The sequence below is a fragment of the Alexandromys fortis genome, unplaced genomic scaffold (assembly GCF_014885135.2).
Source record: "Alexandromys fortis isolate MF-2015 unplaced genomic scaffold, M_Fortis_MF-2015_v1.1 scaffold_14, whole genome shotgun sequence".
Classification (NCBI taxonomy): domain Eukaryota; kingdom Metazoa; phylum Chordata; class Mammalia; order Rodentia; family Cricetidae; genus Alexandromys; species Alexandromys fortis.
Window position 1 is genome coordinate 19,208,984 of NW_026067910.1, and position 15,403 is coordinate 19,224,386.

Below are 15,403 nucleotides of genomic sequence, written 5' to 3' on the forward strand. Positions count from 1 at the left end.
CTCATCAATTCTTTCCTCCTGGTCCTTGGCCTTCCTGCTTCCTGGGACCCAGGGACAGCCTACACTCTAGTGGGTACCAACTTGGCCTTCTGAGCCAGAGGGAATACAGGAACCTTTCCCCATCCATGCCTACTGCAGGTAAGGCTGAAATTGGGAACTCAGGACATAGACAACAGCAAGGCTTGATCTCATTGTCATGAGACCTAGTCTTTGGTTTATAGAAGGCCTCGAAAAGCAGAACAACTTGCCTAGGGCCACACAGAATTTCTGGCTAAGGATACAGACCTCAGGTTGTTGGCTAACAGGAAACTGTTAGTGAGGGCCAGAGCAGCTTGGGAACGGTATTTACGGTCCACTTTTCTTTGGAGGGGATAGTAACGTACCTAACTGCAGGCAATCAGTAAATACCTATCATGCCCTAACTCAGCACACATTAGGTACTGAATAAGTCATACCTTTGAAGACTCCAGAGGGAGCCAATAGGCCTAGTAACCTCCTGGGCAGATGTATAGAGGTAAGGGCCTGGGGTCCCTAAAGCTTGAGGCCTGGGGCCCTCACCAGAAGCCTGGGTGTGATTTCTCAGGTTTACTACCCCAAAGGTGTCATGCTTGGTGGACTGGGAAGACTGAAAACCACCTGACTGTCTTGCTAGGCTCCTCCGCCCTCGGCAGCCACTTTCAGGTTTCCAGATGAGCATGTTGGCTAGAAATAAGGAGTGGGGGAGCCAGCAGGATGCCTCATCATTGGGCAAAGGCTTTTGCTGCTGAATCTGAGGATTAATCCCCAGGACCTACACTGATGGATGGAGAGAGATGACTCCCAAAAGTTGCACTCTGATCTCCATGTGCATCCCTCTCCTCAACTAAATAAATACAATGTAATTTTTAAGAAGGAAAGTGGGTGGAGCCTTCCGGACAGGAGTTTTGAACATGAATGTTCACCTAAGGTCACCATTTTCTCCACTTCTGGAGGTGGCCAGCTCTGATTACCAACAGAAGGAGTTGGAGAGAGGTTGAGAGGGCTGGATGCTGTGACTTGTGGTCGGTCATCAAGGTAACAGGAACTGGCCCAGATGTTGGTTGGGGTTCTTGCATCCCAAATCTGACAGGGACTATTATGAGGGTAGGAGGGCTCTGGCTCCATTCAGCAAACTGAATTCTCACCTTTCAAGTCAAGCTTTCCAGCGTTTCCCAGTCTACCCTTCCCAACCTGGGCCACCCACAGGCTGGGGTGTGTGTGTGTGTGTGTGTGTGTGTGTGTGTGTGTGTGTGTGTGCTGTTGCTGTTAATCTTCTCGGGAATGTGCTGGGACCAGGTCATTCCAGTGTCCCTAGAGGTCTGGAAATGATTTCACGCCACCTACTTTCCCCAGGGAAATTCAGCTGCCACCTGTGGGTGGGTAGTGGGCAACTTGCTAACAGGTCATCATGTGTGACAGGTCCAGGGACTGAGACCAAGGAGCAGCGCCCGCTCTCAACACCCCCCCATCGCTCCTCCCTCCCGCATACCCAATGGCAGCAGGAGGCAAAATTTACCTCAGGAAAAGTAGTTTTCCGCACCCAGACAACCCCTGTCCCATGTCCCTGTGGACCTGAGCCGCAGTCTGCCCTCAGGAATTTCAGGCTGAGTTCACAGCTGCCAGACCGTCAGTGCTTTGAGAATGAATTCAAAGCTAGCAAACGCATTTTGCCTCCTTGTCTTGGTGGTGGAAGGAGTGATCTCTCTGGCCCTGAAGGAGTTCAAGCCGAGGTCAGAGCAGCCAGCCCTCTGAAGGATATTCTAAAACGGGGGTCTGCAGTGAAGCGGGGGGGGGGGGCTCTCCCGCCTGCTCGTCCTGTTGGCCCGCGGTGCGCTATGATCACCGCCCATGAGGCTCAGGAACCCGCGAGTCTGCGTGGCACGTCTGCGCTCCCATGCGGACCTCGTCAATCAAACTGCGGCCCCAGCGAGGCCAAGACTTCTTCCGCCCGCCCAAGGCCCTAAGGAAGACCCCCGCCCGGGCTGCCTGCCCGAGCCCGCCCCCAGCGGTGTCATTGTTCTCTGACGTCACGCGGCGGCCCCGCCCCTCTCCCCCCACTTTTCCTCCCCACCTCCGGTTCTCCCGGCTGGTGGCCAAGCAGCCTCCGACGACCGGGCAGCGCAGGGCTCCCCCCGCCGCCCGGCCGGGGCTGCGCCCCCTTGCGCTCTTCCCAACTTGCCTTTGTTATTCCAGCTCCCTTCCTCGCCTCGCCTCCGACACCGCGGCTGCCTGCAAAACGCGGAGCACGGAATACTCAGCACACCTGGATTGCCTAGCGGGCTCGGGCCCAAGCTTCCCGCCCCCCCCCCCCGCCTGCCCTGGAGGGGAGTGCGTGCGTGCGCGCGTGTCCAACCCAGACGCTTGTTATCCTCAAGACTGGAGTGCCTCGAATCAGGAGGGGGGTTTGAGGAAAGGATGTGGAAGAGTAAGAGGAACATGTGTTTGTATGTGTACGTGAGCGTGAGATGAAGTGCACGGAGGAATGCCTCGTGGTTTTTTTTTTTTTTAAGTGTACCGGAGGTAGTGTACAGCGATGTTCATGTGTACAGTAGGAGTCAGAGTGCACGGGCATATTTAGGATGGAAAGTGTGTGTGCAAGTGTGTTGGGGTGCAGTGTGCGTGCTTTGCTGAGGGTAGGCGCAAACGTGTGTGCCGTTTGTGTAGGAGTGTCTGTGTGAGTGGCAACAGACTTGAGCCAAAGGTAGTGCGCACTTGGATACTTTCGGGGGCGGGTCTGCAAGGGAAACCCCCGCGAGTGGGCGCACCTAACTGTGCTTCGTGAGTGCCCTCCGCCCCCACAGAAGTGGTGCTCAGCTCTGGGCTAGAAGCTGGGCTGGGTTCTTTCCACTTTGGCAGCGCGAGAGCGCTCGGTTCGTGGCGCCCAGGAGCTCCTTGCGTGGCACCTGGGCGTTCTTGCGTCTTTGAACTTCGAGTGGGGTGGGGACATACAGTTCGCTCTGCAACCGTCGCTCTTCCTCAGAGGTCAAGGGAGGAGCGCTTCAACCTCCCCTACGTCACTAGTGGTGGTGAAGGTTAAGGTCCTCTCACCCTCTCTCTACCATCCGGTTTTAGGAATAATCCCCAAGTCTCCGGGGAAGCTTTGCACACCTCCCGTTAGCAACTCGGTCGCCCCAGTTGGAATAGCTGACAGCGTCCGCGGTCCCAGTGTACTCCGGCAGGGGACCAGCAGGAAGCGAGGGTACACCACCGGGCAGTAATCTTGTGTCTACCAATGCGGTCCCTTTCTAGGCACATCAGTCTCCCCACTCCAAATGTAAGGGATTGAGGGGGTGATGAAGATCAGAGAAGGGAGGCGAGAGGAGGGACGTGAGTGAACCAGCGGCATAAGGGTGTGGAGGTAATGAGAAGCCTGCCAGGGTCTGGAAGAGAAAGGCTTAGAACAGAGACCTGGAAACAGGAAGAAAGGGAGGGAAAGGAGAGATAGAGAGGCAGAAAGGAAAGGGAAAGGGAGAGCGCAGCGAGCGCGCAGATGGAGAGCGAACCAAGGCAAGCGGAGCTGAGCGCTGGAGGCGCGGCGCTCCGCTCCTACAGTAACTCCGTGCCGGCTTTTGCGGGAGGCCGGCGGCGCGGGGCCCTTTGGAAATAGAATAGCCAATGTAATCTGACACTTCAACTTGCTCGGCTCCGGGCGAGTTGATTCACTTACTCACCCCCTAACGCCGAGTTCCTTTTCACTGTCTGTGGACATTAAAAAAGCAAGCGGCGGCGGCGGGCGCCCGGAGAGCGAGCGGCCGGGCGGGCGAGCAGCGATCGGGCCGCCGAGCAAGGGAGCAGCGCCGGCGCAGCGCGGTGACCCCAGCCCCGGCCAGCTGGGAGCCGGAGTCGGAGCCGAGCAGATCTCCGCGCTCTCCCTGCGCTCCTCCCGGCTCCAGCCGGCCCTACCCGGCGGTGGCGGCGGCGCGTCCTCCAGCGGTGGCAGCGGTGCTCGCAGCGCCCGGTAAGTTTGGGGACAGAGCCAGGCGCCCGTTAGTACCGAGGCTTCCTCTCGCTCCCCGCGGATCGTCGGGGTGCAAGTGCGGGGTACTGTACTAGGACTTTCCGCTTAAAGCCTTAGCTCCGGCTGGGCGAAAGGGGCCAGCGGTACGGGCTCGGTGCGCTGCTTTGGCCGTAGGGGGCGGAGGCTCTGGCCACCCGCGAGCGCCGAGCTGGGTAGAGCTGCTCGGGATGAGCGCGGGGACCGGGGAATCGTCGGGTGTGCGGGGCGCCCGTGCGGTTTGTGTGCGCGAGGACTCGGTGCCCGCCTCCTGCCGGCGCGCCTCCAGCAGTCGCGCTGAACACTCGGGGGCTGTCCGGGATACTGATTCGGAGGAGGGAGGGAAGGATCCGGGAAGGCTTGGCTGAGTCTCCCTCGCCTCATTTGGAAAGATGTGAAGTTGTGCTCCTGTGTGCGTAGGAGAACCTCTGGGAAGGCGCTGGATTCCAGGGTGTTCAGGGTTGGTGGTGTTAAGTGTGCTTTCTATGGAGAACACACTTTTGTACATGGGAGATGGGGGCGCGGTTAAGTTGTTCTGGGGGGGAGAATGGCCCAGGAAAACGCGGCGCGTGGCTGGAGCAGGGCACGCCGAGGGGAGTGAGTGTGTCGAGGCTTCCCGTTCGGGCTTCAGAAGCTGAAGGGGCTTTCAGGCCAACGCCTGGCTGGGGCTGCCCCAGCCAGGAGGCGAGCCCAAGGGGAAGATGTGTCTGTGTATGTGCGCGCGCGCGTTGCAAATACGAAAGTAATTTCCCCGTGTTCTTTCTTCCTCTCTGTCTCCGGCGGCGGTGGCCCCGGGGGAGTGGTAGGCCGGCCCGAGCGGAGGTTGAGGGGCCGGACTGGAGCTGAAGCTGGGGTACGGATGGTGGGGGCAAGCTCTGAAGGCTGGTTTCACATTCCTGGTGTCAGGGCCGGGGAGAAAACAGTGGGGAGCATGGCCTCGATGTCGCGGTGCAGGCTGCGGGAGCGCGTCGCCCTTTGGCCGGGGACATCTGTCCAGGAAGCTGGCCAGGCAGGGAGAGGGCGCGGTGCAGAGGGCAGGCTCCCCGCCCTGGAGTGGTGGGGGCGCGGGCGAGGGGCAGCCGCCTCTCCCGGCCATTGTGCGCCAGCAGATTTTCACGGGAGACTGCCCCGAAGCCGCCGGAGAAGGCCAGGAGCCGGCCACAGCCCCGGGTTTAAAAGACACTCCAGGAATGTAAACAACTCGGGCGGGAGGGCTAGCGAACGGGAGCGCGCTCCTGGGCCCCCCACCCTCTCCCGGGGACAGCCGATAGACACGACCACTCTGCCCTTCCCTCTACCTGCCGCAAACTTTTCCCTCCTCTGCTTTACAGTTCCACCTTGTGCCTCCAGCCCGGAGTAGGGCGAGGGCCTCTCTCACCACCCGGGCTCAGGGAGCCTAGCATCCCGCACCCGATCCGGAGACCCGGTGGCCAGATCTCTGTTTCAATGCCGGGAGCCCGAGAGACGTCTGCCTCAGGAGCTGCAGCTCCTTGGGCTGGCAGTGTTAAGAGTAACTGGGACTAGGAGCCTGCCTCCCTGGATTGCTTGCTCGCTCTCTCCCGCCCTCCTTCCCGCGGCTCCCCCCCCCCCCCGCTCTCCCCCTTCCCCTTTCCCCTGACTGCTTTTCCAATGCCCTGACATGAGGGAGGAAGATTTAACTTGGCAGCCCAAACAAATGTTCTCTCTGAGATCTCCAAGAAGCTGGCTGGCGGCTGGGTTGGCGTGGTGAGTGCACCGCTCGGCCAGCCTTTCCCTTCTCTCTGCACTGCCAGGGACATTTGGAGCCCCGTGGGTGGACAGCCCAGGGCATGAAGAGTGGGGACAACCCCCGGGATTTGAAAGGGCAATCAGTGGGCTGCGCCTGTGGAAGTCCCTGCCTTGGCGTTCGTTACATAGAGAACCATTGGCTCCAGCAGCCTCCTGGTGCCAATGGTTTTCTGAAGTGTTTTCTTGAGCAACAGTTTGCCTCTGCTGCAACCTGGGACCTGGGCCTGGTAGACCAGAGGGTTAACTAGTTCAGTCTCCTCCCTCCCTCGTGGGTGTGAGGACAGGCTGGTTACACAGGGCAGGGCAGGAGGCCAGAGGCTGTTCCCAGAGGTGCCTGGTTTTGCTTATTGTTTTTTTGAAGGTACAGATAAAGAGATGGTGACTGGGGCTGGAGAAACAGGCGACTTGGCTGCTGGTGAATTCCGACCTGCACCCCCTGTGCTTGCATGGTGACTAGAGTGTGGAAGGCCTGTGACCTATTTGGGAAGTTTGGATGAGGGAGCAAACCCATGGCCTTTCTTATCCGGGCTGGTTTTTGAGGAGGTCCAAAGCAGGGGGAATTCCTGGCCCCTTGCTTGGGACCTCTGGCCGCCTAGTAGGGCAGAGGGTTTGTGAACACCCCCGGAGCCTTGTGCTGACCTTTCCCTCTTCAAGAAGAGGATGTCGAAACACCAGCATCAAACAAAAGGCACATTGAAAGCCCTATCTGCCTAGGAGCGCCTGTGGCTTTGGGGCCAGGAGCGCCTTCAGAGGGAGATGGTGTTTTCCTCTGGCTTTTAGGATTTTGGTTATTTTGTTTTTCCCCCAAAGACAGAAGCATCACTGGCCCCCAAGTCACACGGTTAGGAGACCTAGTTTTCTCCTATGAATCAGAAGTTGGGACTTGGGAACTTGGTGACTGAGGCTGGGGGCGGAGCTATAGACTTTCCAGGACTTGAGCTGCTGTTGTAAGACTTTCTGAGTACTGCTCACAGGCTCACAGAGGAACTGGACTAATGAAAAAACTTTGAATAAATAGCCTTGTCTGTGCAGAAACGGCTGCTGGCTTCTTTGTGGGGACAAAATGTCCTTTTTTTACTCCTGAGGAAAAGCGTGTGTGTGTGTGTGTGTGTGTGTGTGTGTGTGTGTGTGTGTGTGTGGGGGGGGGGGGCGCCAGGGGCAAATAAAGACCTAGAAGCTAGAGTTTGGCTCCACCCCCATTTGTGTGTGTGTGTGTGTGTGTGTGTGTGTACACATGTAACACTTAACCAGTCACAGCAACCCCACATATTCATCCCTGGCCCCTTTTTTAGATGTTGTCCACTCCTGCCAGCAAATGGAAGAGTCACACTCACGCACGCATGCATGCACGCGGACACACACACACACCACCTCTGGCTGGTGAGGGTGAATAAGAAGGAAGGCACTTTGAAGCCTGTATATGTCCTCTGAGTCTGGGTCCAATAGGACCTGCGCAGGAAACTTGGATGCCCAGTTCCAGCCCAAGGTCCATGGTGTTTTGTTTTGTTTTGCCCAAAGTCTTGGGATCAAATGTTGTAAGAAATGTGCAGCAGCACATTTTGGGAATTGTCTGTGGACATGGTGGCATGAGACCAGGCTGTAGAGCCTACTGGATAGTGACTGGGTCCCATCCATTTTCCTTCATAACTGCTCCCGTGGGTCCTTGTCAGGCCCCAGCTTCTGTTGCATCTTTATGGGATTCCTTGGGTTTTGTGTAGACAACAAAGGACACTGCCCTAATTACCCCTGACCCTGACCCTGCGGCTGCAGTTTCTCCTGGTGATTGCTGGATCCTCTCAGCGGGACACAGTGGCCACCACCCAGGCTCTCTCTGGGGGCAATCTTTGTCCTGAGGAGACCTTGAGGCTGGGGTTGTGGCTGCCTGCCTGGGTGTACAGAGCCTGGCCTGGAAGTGCCAGTCATGAGTCTGACGTTAGGCCCTTCCTCAAGGGAGGCTACACACAAAAGTCCTACCACAGACACTAGACAGAAGGAGAGAAGAAGGGATCAGGAGGCTGTAGCTTGTGGACCAGGAGGTTGACTCTGTCTCAGTCTCCTGACATGTAAAATGAGTTCAAGCACAGAACTGTCATCCGACATGGTTGCTGGGAGGATGAGGTAGGTCCAGACATTTGAGTCTTCAGCCTAAAGGCTAGGCAACTCTGATGTAGGAAAAAGGGCTGGATTGAGGTGACAGGATGCTGGAAATATTTTCCAGAAGTTGCTCCATTATCCTTCCTTACCTCCCTGACAGCTGACTGGTTAGCCTCAGCTTGTATGCCTCCTGGGACAAGGTACTCCCCACCTCTGGGCAGCAAGCCTCTGTACTCACTGGGCAGCTGTGAGTTACATGGATGGCCTCCTGGAAAGCCACACCGGCTGATCGATCCCCATTTCAGGCTTAAGATGCTGGGGCCTCTCCCAACCACAGACTCATTTTCCTTAATGATCGTGAGGGCTAAATCTTATATCCAGGCTCTAGTGATATGGCTGATGGGGCTGGGGAGCTTCCTTCCAGTGGTTGTTCTCAACCTTACTGATAGGGCACAAGCTCAGGGAAGGGTCTGCCCAAGGGGTGCTCTTCCATTGGCTTGCCTCTCGATACTTTCCTTGAATTGGGTATGACTTGGGATGGGTTGCATAAAGAGGGTGTAGGGTCAGGTCAGGGACCCAGGATTGACTCTTGATGTGTTTAATGATAGTCTACAGAGTGAAGACAGTGGCCAGTGAGTCCCAGAGCTATGCAAGACACTCTTAGGCGCTCTTGTCCAGCAAGGGCAGAAAGACCAGTCCAAATAAATAATTATCCACCCGCCTCTGGCTGCTTGCCATATGCACATGAGAGAGGGCGCGGCTACAGCCCTTTTCCTTTGCCTGGCATGGTCTATCCTAGAATCACTTTTCAGATTTGTTTGATCCCATTAACAACAGTGTCAGCTGCTGTATGGAATTACTTCCATTTAAGAGAGAAGAAAAGTAAAGCGCAGAGAGAGGCCAAGAGGCTGTGGCTAAGCCAGGACTCAACTCCAGGCCTTACAGACCCCCACACCACAGTGCGTTGAGCAACAGCCCCAACTATGCTGCCATGTGGCACGGAAGCCTGTGTGGATCCCAGGAGTGGAGCAGTTGTTTCCAGGAAGGGTCACAGGTGGCCCTCCCTGCATCTGGCAATGCACACCCCCAGCAGCTGTCCCTCCCTCCCTTCCTTTTCTCTCCCCCCTTTTTTTTTACCCCCTCCCCCCCATATCCATCTAGAGCTTGCACTGAACCTAAGATGCTGCCTGCCTAGGCGGATGTATGCAGAAGCTTCAGCTCTGCCTGGCCCTGGAGGAGGAAGCAAGATTGTCCCTGAGCTGCTATGGTTTCTGTGCACACAGAGCATGACTCAAACCGCCCCTCCTCTGGCTGAGTCAGTCCGCTACACTGTCGGGTGGCCGCCCTGTGGAGCCCCTGGGTTCTTTCCCTCACGGTCACCACTCTGGCACCTCATCGTCTGGAGCCTAGTTGAATGCCACCCTTTGACAAGGCTTTGGCTGGTGGGGTGGTGGGCAGTGGGTAACTGGGCAGCCCGAGATGGCATCTTCCCAGAAGTCTGACCTGGCCTGGCCAGGCACACCTGTGCAGGTAATGACTCTAGCCCTGAAGGCCCAGAGCCTGCCCCTCCCATTAGACCCAGCTGCCAGGGTTACTACAGGATTGTGCTGGGGGAGGCCGGGGTGCCTGAGCTAATTAGATTTCTTAGATTTCAACGCTCCCCTAATCCTGTTAGCCTGGCTGTAATTGTAACCACTTCAAGGTTTTTGGCGGTGGCAGGCTGTTAAGGACAGACGGTGTGGAGACTCTGCTCTGCCCAGCCCTAACCCTAGACAGCCGGTTGGGGATAGGGACAGCCTTTCCAGGTCTCTTGGGTCGTGGTGGTGGTGGTGGTGGGGGGGTGTTTTTCTATATAGCATGTCTGTATCCCAAACTGTCAGAAGTGGTATGTCCCTATGAGGTCTCCTAACTCGAATCCTTGTCAGAACCTGTGGGGAAACTGAGGCTGAAAAATGACAGAAAATGGCAGATGGTTTCACTACCTAGGGTGGTGTGTTCCTGGGAACAGCAGGGCAGGCTTGGAATTTCCAGGGGCTGTGATCCTTCCTGAGACACCTGTTCCCAGAAACAGGATTTGGGAGGCCTTGTTCCTCTATTGGTGGTTACCCATGCTCCTCTCCTCTCCCCTCAAGCACACATGCAGACACACACACACGCAGACGCACACACATGCTCATCTCTGCCCGTCTCCCTCCTTGCCCTTTGATTCTTCCTGTCCATAGTCTTTCCCACATTCTTGTCCAGTCCTGTGTTCACCAGGACATGGCCAGGCCTCTGATGGGGAGACAGTGTCAGTATGTAATTCTTTTGTGCTTTTAATGACTCTTTGTTCAAAAGTCTTCTTTTGGTTTCTGACTTGAGTGGAAACGGCACCAAGAAAGGATTCCCCTGTGACCTGCAGAGCCCTTCCCTGCCTGGAGGCTCCCTTTAGGCCCCAGAAGGCTCACCCTGAATTCTTAGCTCTGGACCATAGGAAGAAATGCCTGGAAGCCCCTTTTAGCCTCAGAACTCACTTCTCTGGGCTTTAAAATCCTAAGCCTGTAGAATTGGGGTGGGGGTGTGCCTGTCTTTTTCTAGCCCATGAAACAGAACCTTAGAAAGCAGTGATTAGCCCATTCAAGGTTAGCAGTACACAGAGCTACACTCGGGCCAGAACCTGGGCTCTGCCAGTTCATGAGTCCGTTAGACATTTACTGAGCATCTACAGTTGGCCAGGCCCAGCTCCTTTTAGCTGGTCATTAGTTTGCCTAAAGAAAGGCTATTTGTAACCTAGCTCAGGAGCCTCTTGCAATACACAAACTGGAGTATATGCGCGTGTGTGTGATGTTTGCAGGTCGCGTGTAATACTGCTGTGAGAGAAGCCAAACCTAGTTTCTCTTAAGAAGGTCCAAGGTCTCACCTGCCAAGGCTTCCTCTCCCTTCCTCCCGAACCCCCCTCCCGATCCACTTCATGCTGACTTTGAGCTTGTATGGCGGATGGCTTGCTTACCTGCTGTCGTTTCCTCCGTAGACAAGGAAGCAGAGTTGGAACCTGCTTGCTCCACCCTGAGAGTCACCTATATCAGGTCCAGGTGACAGCTGCCGGAGGAAAAAGGGACCAGGCTCAGGACCGGGTCTGGACCTTGCCCTATCCCCAAGGCTCCTGCCCAGGCTCCCACCCTGTTCCCTGGGTGAACCTTGATCCTGAACTGGGCCAATTGAGAGGCTCAGAACACCATTCCAACAGCCAGCAAGCAGCAGAGCCAAGCAGCAGGCAGACCTGGGAGATCTCTGGAGTCTTGACTTTTTTCTTCTGGTGTTTAGAAGTACAAGGAGTCCTTCTGGGGTCTCTGTTTGCCATCTGGATGGCAGATGGGGAAAACCCAAGCCCAGAGTGGTTCGGGGACAGGTCCCAGGTCAAATGAGATGGCTTCCCTTCAGCGGGGTGTCACAGCAAGGAAACTGGGGAGGGGTTGGTCCAGGTGGAGAGGATCAGTGTGTCTCTGAGGTTGCTACTGTTTACACACTAGAAATCATTTGCTGAAGGCCCCCCAGTCTGCTGCCACCCCCTTCTGTGTGTTTGTGTGTCTGTGTGTCTGAATTTATGTGTATCTGTGTTTGTGTGCGTGTATGTGTGTCTATATTGTCCGTATGCATATCTGTCTCTGTGTATGTATGTGTGTCTGAGTCTGTGTGTATATGTGTCTGTATGCATGTATGGTCTGTGCCTCTGTGTGTGTGTGTGTGTGTGTGTGTGTGTGTGTGTGTGTGTGTGTGAAACCAACCTTAGGCATTAATCCTCAGGACAACCATCTTGTATTTTGAGACAGACAGGATTTCTCACTGGAACCTTAGCTGATGAAGCTAAACTTGCTGATCAGTGAGTCTCAGGGACCTTCTTGTCTCTGCCACCAAGCCCTGGGACTATAAGAGTACGCCACTACACTTGACTTTTGACATGGGTACTGGAGACTGAACTAGGTCTCCATCATAGTTGTGTAGCAAGAGCTTCAATGACTGAGACGTTTACCTTCCCAGCCCAGTTTCAGGATTTTCTCTGGCTGCCTGGAGTCAGCTCTCAACTCCACCTTTTCTGTGTGACACCTCTGACCTTGGCCTCCACATCTGTAAAAGAGTTATTCATGCTCTAACAATCACTAACACACTGCCCTCCCAATAGTGAAGAAGCCAGAAGAGCACTCGGCGCCCGGCATGTGGCAAGTGTTTAAGGAATGGTAGTCTTAGTCACTGTCAAGAGTGTCCTCCCAAAGCCTTACCTCCAGTGTACTGCTTGCTCAAGGTCAAATTGACTGACCAACCAACGCTTTCTGATTCATTGTCTGTAGGGTCTTCTGAAGCATGAGATGGGTTCCTGATCACTCCCAGAGATAATAATTCAAGGGCATTTTAACTAGACCCACCAGGGAGGTTTGTTTGCCCTCCTCCCCAGGAATGTTCTAAGTCATCTGGCTTTCTGTCTGAGATCTTTCCCTTCTGCAAACTGAGGCGGGAGATACCAAAAACTTTCCTTTCGGCATCTGTCCATCTGATAAGACTCAGGGTGGACCAGGCCTCGATACCTGCTCGGCTCCATGAAAGGCAACTATGAATGAGGACAGAGAATGGGACCTTTGAGTAGACACAGACCCCCACCCCACCCCTTCCTGGGAAACCCTCAGCCTAATTTACTAGGAACTTTTACAATAAAGAACACTTGGCCCCATTCTGGTATCCCCCATCTTCTAGAGAGACGCTCCACAGTTTGGATAACTGGAAGCAGTGTCAGAGGTTGCCCTTGCCTACAAGTCTGGTGTCCCGGGCAATGAGAGGAATAGCTGGATGTGTCTTGAAGCTCCTCCTGGCCACATTCCAGCTCAGTGTTTGACCTCTCCCTGCAGAGAACATTGTCTTTTGAAGCCTGCCTCTCATCGTAGTTTGATATTTTATTGGTGAGAAGACAGAGGTTTAAGGAAGAAAAGGGACTTGACTTAAGGTCCCAAAAAGTAGAAGTCTCCTGAGGCATATTACCTGTCCCAGGGGTTGGGTGGTCCCAGGAGGATGGTCCAATGGGTATGACCTTGTAGAGTAGGCTAATGTCCCTGGAAGCAGTCCTATTTCTGGCTGCAAAGGATTCAGTCCTAGGTCTTTCAGGAGATTAGTTGGAGAAAGCTCCCCACCCCATCTTCTAGGAAGGTAGCAGACCAGGTCAGACCTGATGTGGGTCACCTCTTCCTTGGGCTTGGGAGCCCTGATACTACTGAGAAAGACACACAGCCCTAAGAAGAGCTGGCTGCCTTGATACTGTGAGGCGGCCTTTTCTGGGGGGCATGCTTTGCATGCAAGGAGGCAGTTTGTGTAGGGCCTTGAGAAGGCTTGTGACCCCCACCTGCCACTGTAGGTAACACATCATTTCCCTGGCTCAGGGTCTTTATGGCTTTGGGAAATGTACTGTGGCTGGCAGGGAGAGGAGGAGGGTGTTGATTGGCCATCAGCCTTCCTCCTCATTGTTCATGGGCATGGGCTACTGGGACCCCAACACCTCACAGTACCTCAGCTCCTGGGGGGAAGATCTGAAAGTTCGGGGGCAGATTTTAGTTTTGTTTGATGATGGGCTTGGAACTATGAGCTCAGCTGCTGCTGACCCCTTGCTGAAGGGGGGGGGGCACTTCAGTGCCCTGCAACCCTCCTGAGCTGACTTCAGTTTTCTGCAGGTCCTTGTCATTCTATCTGGTCCTTTTATGGAGGAGGAGTGTGCCTGCGTGGAGGGTGGGAATCCTTTCAGCACTCAGAATTCTTGAGTAGTCCCTGTAGGTGCCTAGGCAGCGTGACCTATGCCACCTACAAGCTCTATTTCCAGTATTCCTGGGACTTTGGGATCCCAGGTCATCAAGCTACTTTGGCAGCAGCATCCTCTGATGCCTGCCATCCAGATTTACACCCCATGTGTGACATGGCCACAGCGTCATGTGTGCCTTTGTGCACCAAAGGAGTGGGCTGCTCCCTACTCCCCAGTACTTCCTTCTGTCTGGAAAGTCCCATCTTCCGTGGAGCTTAGAAGGGATCCTGAGGTCCAGCTATCATCCCAGAACCGTGAAAAATCCAGGGCTCACCCCACCCCCCCTTCCGCATAGCAGGCTAAGTCTAAAAGCAGGGTGGACTCCCTGAAGGATATGGCTTTCTTTGGGCTCCAAGTTTCTTAGTTAGGGTTTCTATTGCTGTGACAAAACACTGGGCAGTTGGTGGCACACACCTTTCATCCCAACTTTCAGAGGCAGGCAGATTTATGAATTTGAGGCCAGCCTGGCCTATAGAGTGGATTCCAGGACAGCCAAGGCTACACAGAGAAACTCTGTGCCGTAAACAAACAAACAACAACCAAATCTACCATGGCCAAAGCAACTTGGAGAAGAAAGGGTTTATTTCATTTTAGGGGTTGTCATCTACCATTCAGGAAAATCAGGGCAAGAGCTCAACGCAGCAACTTGGAGGCAGGAGCTGATGGAGGAATGCCGTGTGCTGTTGGCTTGCTCTTTGTGACGTGCTTGCTCTGCTTGCTTTCTTAGAACACTCAGGAACCCCAGCCTAATGATTGCACTGCCCACAGTGGGCCTGCCCCTCTCACATCAGTCAGTAACTAAGAAAATACACTACCGGACTTAACCTACAAGCTAATCTTATGGAGCCATTTTCTCAATGCAGAGTCCCTCTTCCGAAATGGCTCTAGCTTGTACCAAGCTAAAACAAAACTAGCCAGTGCCCCGGGCCTTCTTATTTTCTTTGCATCTGTGCAGCTTGAAGACATCAGGCTGGATGGGGAAGTAATGCACTCAGGTTGTGGAATGTGGAAGTGGCTGGGGAGGCAGCAATGGCAGACTGCTGGGACACGGCAGGAAGAAAGTGGCTGGCATTTGTTGATCACGCAGGATTCTATGCTGGGTGGCTTGTCTTTTGGGCCCTTCCTGTCACAGTCATTCACCACTAGAGGTGGAGCCCTGTCCAGGGAGGTGTCGGAAGTATGGGTGTGAGAAGAGGTTCCTCTCTAGCCCACCTCCCACTGACACTTGGTTGAACCCAGCTTGTCTCCCACCTCCACAGTCCAAGTGTATCTTACCCAAGGACTCCCAGGCTCCAAAGCCCAGGGCTCTCTGCAAGAAGCCCTGGGTTTGGAATCCGAATTTTTGGCATTGTTTCCTGCTGTGGCATCTCTTGTGGCTGTTGGGAACATTAGATGGGAGGTCCTACCCTTGTCAGGTGTGGTGTATAGTGTCACTGTATCAGACAGCATAGAGTATTATTACCACATACATCAATAATAACAGCCCAGACCAGGCCAACCCCGTACTTAACCACTGAGTCTAAACCCAGAGGGACAAGTCGCTAGTTGAGCCGGGTATCTTTCCCTACCATGTAGCATGTGGTTGGTCCTTTGACTGTTCCCACAAAAGTCATCCACGTGAGTGAGTGAGGCCCGGGGACAGGGCCTTCTATGGCTTTTAACCGTGGTGCTTGGGACTTCTGCCTTGTCTCCCAGAGGCAAGGTCCTATGCTGGC

The 15,403-nt window shown here is 54.8% G+C and overlaps 1 protein-coding gene across 3 annotated transcripts in view; it reads left to right on the forward strand.

The window, feature by feature from the left end:
* The first annotated feature begins 3,697 nt into the window (after positions 1-3,697).
* The window catches only part of Zmiz1 (zinc finger MIZ-type containing 1), a 201,137-nt gene continuing 189,431 nt past the window's right edge, over positions 3,698-15,403 (forward strand). The window contains exon 1 of one of the 3 annotated variants that reach the window (XM_050138036.1): positions 3,698-3,976. The gene's annotated coding sequence lies outside the window, so the exon portion shown is untranslated. The remainder of the gene's footprint in view (positions 3,977-15,403) is intronic. The other 2 variants (XM_050138033.1, XM_050138035.1) reach the window with 2 other exon arrangements.